This window comes from Amblyomma maculatum, chromosome 9, assembly GCF_055883805.1.
Source record: "Amblyomma maculatum isolate TAMU_Amacu chromosome 9, ASM5588380v1, whole genome shotgun sequence".
NCBI lineage: Eukaryota > Metazoa > Arthropoda > Arachnida > Ixodida > Ixodidae > Amblyomma > Amblyomma maculatum.
Genome location: NC_139352.1, coordinates 100,337,103 through 100,344,361, shown reverse-complemented (window position 1 = coordinate 100,344,361; position 7,259 = coordinate 100,337,103). Strand labels below are relative to the sequence as shown.

Genomic DNA, 7,259 nt, shown 5'->3' with positions numbered 1-7,259 from the left:
GTCAAATAGTGTTTCCTCTATGACAAGCAAGTAATAATTTCTTGATGAAGACATTTTCCTGCGATTTGAAATCGAATCTGACGACAAAATCACAAGCAATCTAATGTTTCTTCAGTGCTACATCTCTGTTACAAAAAAAAAACATAGATAGACCACTTACGTAAATATGGAATTTGTAGTACCATAACATTCTTTTATCAAATTGACTTCTGACGTGGGAATTATCACAAGAGGCGGACAGAACAAAATGTTGCCATATGCAGAGACACTTAGTTGCGAAAAGGTAGAGCGTGCTTGACTTTTGACATTGCGCTACTTTCGGTAATCCTGACGAGTGGGTTGGGCTGTATGGAACAAACGCTGTGACAAATTATTGGAAAACTTGCCCTCCCTTCTACTTATAATAACTAGCGGTAAATGTGCAGCCCCAAAACAGTCCTTTTATCATTGATGTAAATTAAAGAAATAATACGTTGGATTAGAGATAATTCGCACATTACCTTGAGATGCCGAGAGAAGCTCAACTGCTGGTTCCCTTGTCCGCACGGCTTGTCGCAGTGAATGCATTCCAAGTTTACAGTGCTTTTCGTTTCTTTTGCGTGGCTATTGTAACGGAAATGGTCTTCGATGTCTTTGTAATTCGACAACTGCGCGCGCACACATCATTATCGGCATATTTAGATTTTTTCGCTATATCTGCCATAACCACACCTGCCATAACCGCAACCATGTCATGCCCCTTCGACGCCGCCGAACGCAACAATGCGATAGACCTCAAATGGCAAACCTCAGCTGGAAAGGGCGGAAACTTCCGTCATAAATTACAGCAAGTCGTCGACCACGGCCATGGCTGCGTGTCTTCGCTTGAAAAAGACGGCCACGCTAAATGGCGAAGAACATAGCATGTTGTTTAGATGCTGCCTTTTTTTTGCCGTTTCGGGCGGCTCACGGACGCAGTTTGGGGGCGACTTCCAAGCAGACGTTCCAGGAACGATTGGTGTCTACGAGAACGTGGGGCTGAGACATCAGCTTCTAGTCGCCACGAGAGAACCATGCCCACTGGAAGAATGACGCGCGAACATAGTACGGGAGTTGTTTCGTTTTTCTTCGACTGCATAATATCCGTCAAGAGAGGAAGACCAGCGGGTGATGAGCAGGGTGGCAACGCGTCTACATGGAGGAAGAGCAGAGTTTGAACACTGACTAGCGTGTCCCTCCTGCGAAACGATGAGATGGCTGCATGGTCGACAAGCGACAGAAGTCACCGCAGCCGCCGCGGCGTTCCGAGAAGCGAGAAGGGTCTGTCTTTATATTTTTTTAGACTAACAGGAATACGCTGGTCGGAGGTAATGCACAACCAAATGCCATAGAAGCAAAAAAAAAAAAAAAAAACAATGTTGCGAGAGGAAGAATGTGAGAGTTGTCTCTTCTGATTTTTTTTCTTAGGGGAAGGGGGTGACGATTGGCCGTACCGCAGAAAAGCGGCCGGTTGTGAGTAAACGGGTGCACAAACGCGAGAGGGGGCACTGGTAAGTGACAACACAAAACGGAAATAAGAAGTGAGGAAAAATAGGGGTGGTGCAAGTGTAATGAAAAACTAAAGAGAAGAGGAGACACACATATTCACTCGCGCATTCATACGCTCGAGCACCGCGCACACATTTCGCTCTCTCGCCCACACTGCCACTGTCCTTGTAACTCTCGGCCCCGTTGACAGAAACGCACTTAAAAATACCTAAAACTCACAAACTCCCAGAAGGAGCCCCAAAACACAGACTGCGGCGCGTATGTCCGGTAGCTTACTTTCCAAGAAATACCGAGGGGTTCCCGGGTCCGCGCTTTGTCCGCTAGTTGAGATCGGACACCGGCTGCGGAGTCGAACGAGCAGAAGCCAGCTTACGAACAAAAGGCGCGCCCGCCAGTTTGGCTCCAAGCTGTAAAACGGAGGGGAGGCCCTTGATAAACAAACATGTAAATGAAAAAGGCGCAAGCTCCCGTAGGGTATGAGAAAGGGATGACTGCAAGCAGTCGTCAGTCACCTGTCTGTTCTTCAATGATTCTTCGAGAAGGGCACATTAAATTCATCATTTTATGTAAGGTTTAGTTTAATGTCTAATAATAATAATAATAATAATAATAATAATAATAATAATAATAATAATAATAATAATAATAATAATAATAATAATAATAATAATAATAATAATAATAATAGTAATAATAATAATAATAATAATAATAATAATAATAATAATAATAATAATAATAATAAAAGAGTGAATTGCACTGATGCAACTACGATCTACCATCCTATTGCTTTCTTTCGTTTTAACTCGTCCCATATACAACAGCAAGAGCAGATTTTATTTACTAAAATACTGTCTTCGTGGGGTGACTTCTCGTCAAGCCATTTATCTCTTGTCTCTTCTCCATCCTTGTTCTTTCCATATGCCTCTCTGAAACCTCCTCTCTCGTGCCATCCTCCCCAAGCAATTCCTTGGTTGCTGGATCTTGCGCTTCCCTCTTTTCTACTATTCTAGTTTTTTTTTCTTTTTTCCCCTAGAAGTCGACACACCCGCGTAGGTCTGAAAACCCTTCGAGTTTGCGCAGACTTTCTTACTTCCCAAACTCGCTCGGAATGGTGGCGGGATCTTGTTTCACAGGCTTTTGAGTCTGCAGCCGTCGTCCGACCCCACTCGTTTGCCACGCTGCACTTTACACCCCCCCCGTCCCCCCCCCCCCCCCCGCGTTCCTTTTTTTTTTCGTGTCGAACGCAAGCGCACAGACCGTTCGTAACGTCGCGTTGGTAGCCAAAAGAGTGTACATGACAGGCATTATGAAAGGTGTTTTGCCGCTACTTTATCGCTGTGGGAAACAATAATTTCGACCTCACAAGCCGACCTCACTAATTTACGACCTCACTCAACCTCAAACTCACGCATGAGGTTGAGTTCTCATTTGCTGACCTCACTCAAAAATATTTCAGGTGCGGCCGACCTCACCTCAACCTCACCTCACTCCGTGAGGTTGAGGTCATTTTGAGGCTGAGGTTGACCTCATGAGGCCGAAATCTCATGAGGTTGCCCACCTCTGGCGATGGGTCGGAAGGATGCGTAACTTGTTGGCTGTTTAGAAGGTTTCAAAACAGGCACAATTTTCGCCAAATTTCGTTCCGTGGGGACCTCCCCAGACATCCAGGAAGAATTTTAATATTTCAGAAGTTGAAGGCAGGAATTGCGAGCTAGCTTTAGGATTTCGTCATAGGTCACTCCATCATGACCCGGAGACGTCCGTCTGTTGAATTCCGCGATAGCTGAGGATGGCTCTTCAAATGTGAAAGGTAGTCCCATCGCTGGCACTGCCGCCTGGGGGACGTCTGACCGGCCATTTGTAGAGTGTGCGGAAGGCCATGTAAATAGCCGTAAACCAGCCTTGTAAGAGCCGGGAGGCAACATCAACTGGTGTGGTATGACAACGCTCATACCATTAATTTCCGTAATTATTCCGTTAATTATTTCCCGCCTTCAGTGGGTATGTGTTACATTTAGGTTGCGTTCAGAGACATTTCTGTTCCAGAATCACCGTTTAGCTCGCTGGAACGCAACCAGTGAGGGGGAAGAAGTTCCGGGACACTACCACTGAAAGATCGGAATTATAAGGCTGTACCACTTTCTCTGTAGTAAGGGAGGAATTACTCATTCAGGACGAATTTTTCTTGCTGTATAGCTTTCCTTTCTGGCCGTATGCCTGCGCTTGGGTGGACGTCGGTGAGTAATTGCTCCCTCAATGGCAATCAAGGTGTCATCCTGTGCTGGCATACAGAATTTGCCTCAAATCTTTAAAAATACATGAGATGATTAGCATACTGGCATAAAAAGTATGAAGGGATTACAGTCCATATTTCTGCAGCCTTCATAGCTAGCCTTTTTTCTCCAAGCGGGAAGAAATAATTATTGGGTATGCCTATTTCTTGGTGCTTGCTGCAAGCACTCACAAATGCAATAACTGGACAAAGATGCAGTCTAGAACAAATTACCGCTTCATTACTGCTTTAACAATAATCTGAACGCTTATCTATACTGCTAAAAAAATTACCGACGATTACGTTACTTCCTAATGCGAAATTTGAGCTCAGCAAATAAGCTGTTTCACCTTTTCGATAGATTGAGGCAAACCCGCCGCCACCGATCTGGCTCTCTGATTGCCACCGCACAGGGGTTGCATTGGAGGAGGAGCGAAGAAAGGAATTAAGTTCGAGCCGGCGCTTTGACAACCGGAGACTCGCAGGAAGAGGGGGGAGGGGGGCGGCGTGTACACCCAGCGGCAAACGATGGGGGCAGAAGCGCGCGCAGCAAGCGGACAACGCAATAAAGGGAGGAGGGAAGAGATAGCAGCGACTGACTGATGCTGCTGACGCCGATAGTGAGTCAACCCCAGCTGCGGAGTTGGTTTCAGGGACAACGCCGCCGATGCCGACGCAAACAATATGATACCCTCGCTTCCGCAGCGCCAAGAACCAGGTCTAGCCGTGGGAAGGCGGTCACGTATTCGTCGACGTGCCGGGGCCTACGTGAAATAACCGGCCCGTCGGCAACTGAAGAGCACCCTATCCGCCACACAGGAACAGGGGGGGGGGGGGGACCCTCCCCTCCTCTTTCTGCATGGCGGCGACGGTGTTCTGTGCAGTGGTAAGACGCCCGACTACTGCGCCGGAGTACCCGGGTTCGAACCCGACCTCGGCGGCTGCGTTTCGATGGAGGCGAAACGAAGAGGCGTCGTGTGCTGTGCGATGTCAGCGCACGTTAAAGATCCCCAGGTGGTCGAAATTACTCCGTAGCCCTCCACTACGGCTCCTCTTTCTCCCTTTCCACTTTCACTCCCATCTTCCTCCCTTCCCTTACGGCGCGGTTGCGGTGTCCACAGAAATCAAGTGAGACAGTTACCGCGCGTTTCTATTATAAGGAGGCAGCATGTGATGCTGCCCCCTTATAATAGAAACAAGGTTTGATATGAATTTCGTCAAGCATCAACGTCACTGTCTTTTTATGTGGCTGCAGATGTTTCAATCTCGGGCAAATATACAGAAGAAAAGTTGCATCACAAGAATCAAGTTCTGGGCACATTTGTACAGATGAGCACACTTTCATAATAGTGCTCGGATGGGGCAAGGCAAGTGTACTTGTTCTTCTCAAATACTTGTAGGCATGCGGCGATATTGTGTGGAGAATGCATGCAAACAATATTACCTGTGTGCTGTATTTAATACGCTTTGCAGAGAGCAGTCTTAGCTGTTCCTTTAAAATTTCACAGCCCCTTTCTTGTTTTCATTAGTGCTTGCTTCCAATTTGTCTAGAAGGGAATTTACTGCAAGCGACAGGCGGCGAGAACTACAACGCTCGCCAGACAGCATGCGCAGGTTGTTCAAAATTTCCAACAAGGAGCTCACTTTGCAAACCCAGTCTGGTACAACAGCGCTACCAAGACTCTTGATCGCAGATCCTCGGTAGTAGGCTGAGACTTGGAGGTTTTCGAACACCGTCAACGACGCTTTCAACCAAGGCCCACGATCGCTGGTGATGTTAAAAAACATCGTGCGCTTTTCTTTATGAATCACAGTTTACTGCACTCACACTGAGGCCATTTGCAGGCGTGACTTTAGTTCTTCGAGTGACGAAAATTGGTCTTTCTTCTGCTCCGCTTCATATGACGCCAGTGATCCTTTGACAGCACGGGGGAGTTGGAAAGCTTCTAGGCGACTCCTCTTAGCATCAGGTGCTTCTCTCTCGCTGTTGTCTGGTGCAGAAAGGTACGAAGGGCAGTTGGGAAATGGCACCGATCCACGGCGCTACCGCGGTACTAGCAATCATACTGTAAGAACATTTCTTGTTCTTGGATCCGTTTACGATGTCGTCGTCTCGATGCATGAAGCGTCGAAATGATCGGCGCAAACCTGCAGAAACGTACAAACGTTTCGTACATCTGAAATCCACTTATTAAAGGAGTAGAGACACCAACATTTCGAGTTCTGGTTTTATGGTTTTGCTTGATGCCTTGAAACCCAGTGATCCGCCGAGCTAACAACTGTTAAGTGCATGGTCGATGCGCCGCATGATATTGTACCACTGTGATGTTATGCAACAGCTACATATGTATCTTTCGGCATTCGTTCCTAATTTCACGAGAGCGCACCGCATATTTTTCGGCCAGTGCCATACGCGAATGATTGAACAAGGCTGCTAATTGTACACGAGTGAAATGAGTACGCGTGTAAGGCAGACGCACGTTTTCGGCCAGCGCCATGGCAGTGATATGTTAGGTTACGTGCAGGCTAAAGAATAGATTTTAGCTCCTTGTCCTAGCGGCAGCTAGGTTTTTGGTGTTTATTCTTTCTACTTTGTGTTAGTTTGTTCGAAAACATGGCCGACGCTGTCCTTGGAAGCAACAATGACGGACATTCCAGTGCGGGCCACGTGGCTGGGACCAGCACTGGCATGGTCGGGGAAGGCAGAGTAGGTCAGGCGGGGCCAGACCGACAGAGCTATTCAGAAGTAGCTGCTAAGAAGTTGGGAAAGAAGGAAGAAGTAGGGAACGAAGAAATTTCCAGACAGAAGGACACATATAACCCGAAGCAGGAGCCAGCACATGCGAGGGAGAGAGAGAATGCCCGGATGCTTATCGCGGGGGGTTCCAACATGAGCAAGTGCAGTCGGGCTACCATGAAACGTGTAAAGGATGATATAAGCGAGTATCAGCCGGAACCTTCCCAAAGAAGACAATAAACGCAGTGCTGACAAAGACCGAGAACAGGCTGTCGAAAAAATCCGCAGGGCACAATGTGGTGACAATAACAGCGGGGATGAACGATGTCTGTCCTCAATGGTGACGCTGCAGGAGTGGTGGAAATGTTAGCTCAGGTAGTTAACGATATCACGATACACTGCAAGCGTAGATAGTTGTATGCATACTACTGGAGGTGCTAGGAACGAACGGAAAGCTTGAAAAGGAAGTGGTGACAGTTAATGGAGAAACGTTTCGAAGTGGCTGAAATAAAGAGGGAGATGTAAAGAGCAGGTTTTGGCAAGGCTTTTAAACGAGATTGCATCGATTTTAACAGAAGGGTGGGAGCAGAGATCGGTTGCCGCCTAGTGGGCAGCGCTGTAGCTTTTTAGGTGGCCCGCAAAGGCTCCGGGCGCAGGGGTAGTTGGAAGTGACGCAGAAGAAAGTGTGATAACGGAGGCTGAGCCCAACAAAATGGCAAG

The 7,259-nt window shown here is 47.4% G+C and overlaps 1 pseudogene; it reads right to left on the bottom strand.

The window, feature by feature from the left end:
• Positions 1 to 5,296: 5,296 nt before the first annotated feature.
• LOC146180036 (uncharacterized) lies at positions 5,297 to 6,300 on the bottom strand (annotated as a pseudogene).
• Positions 6,301 to 7,259: the final 959 nt, after the last annotated feature.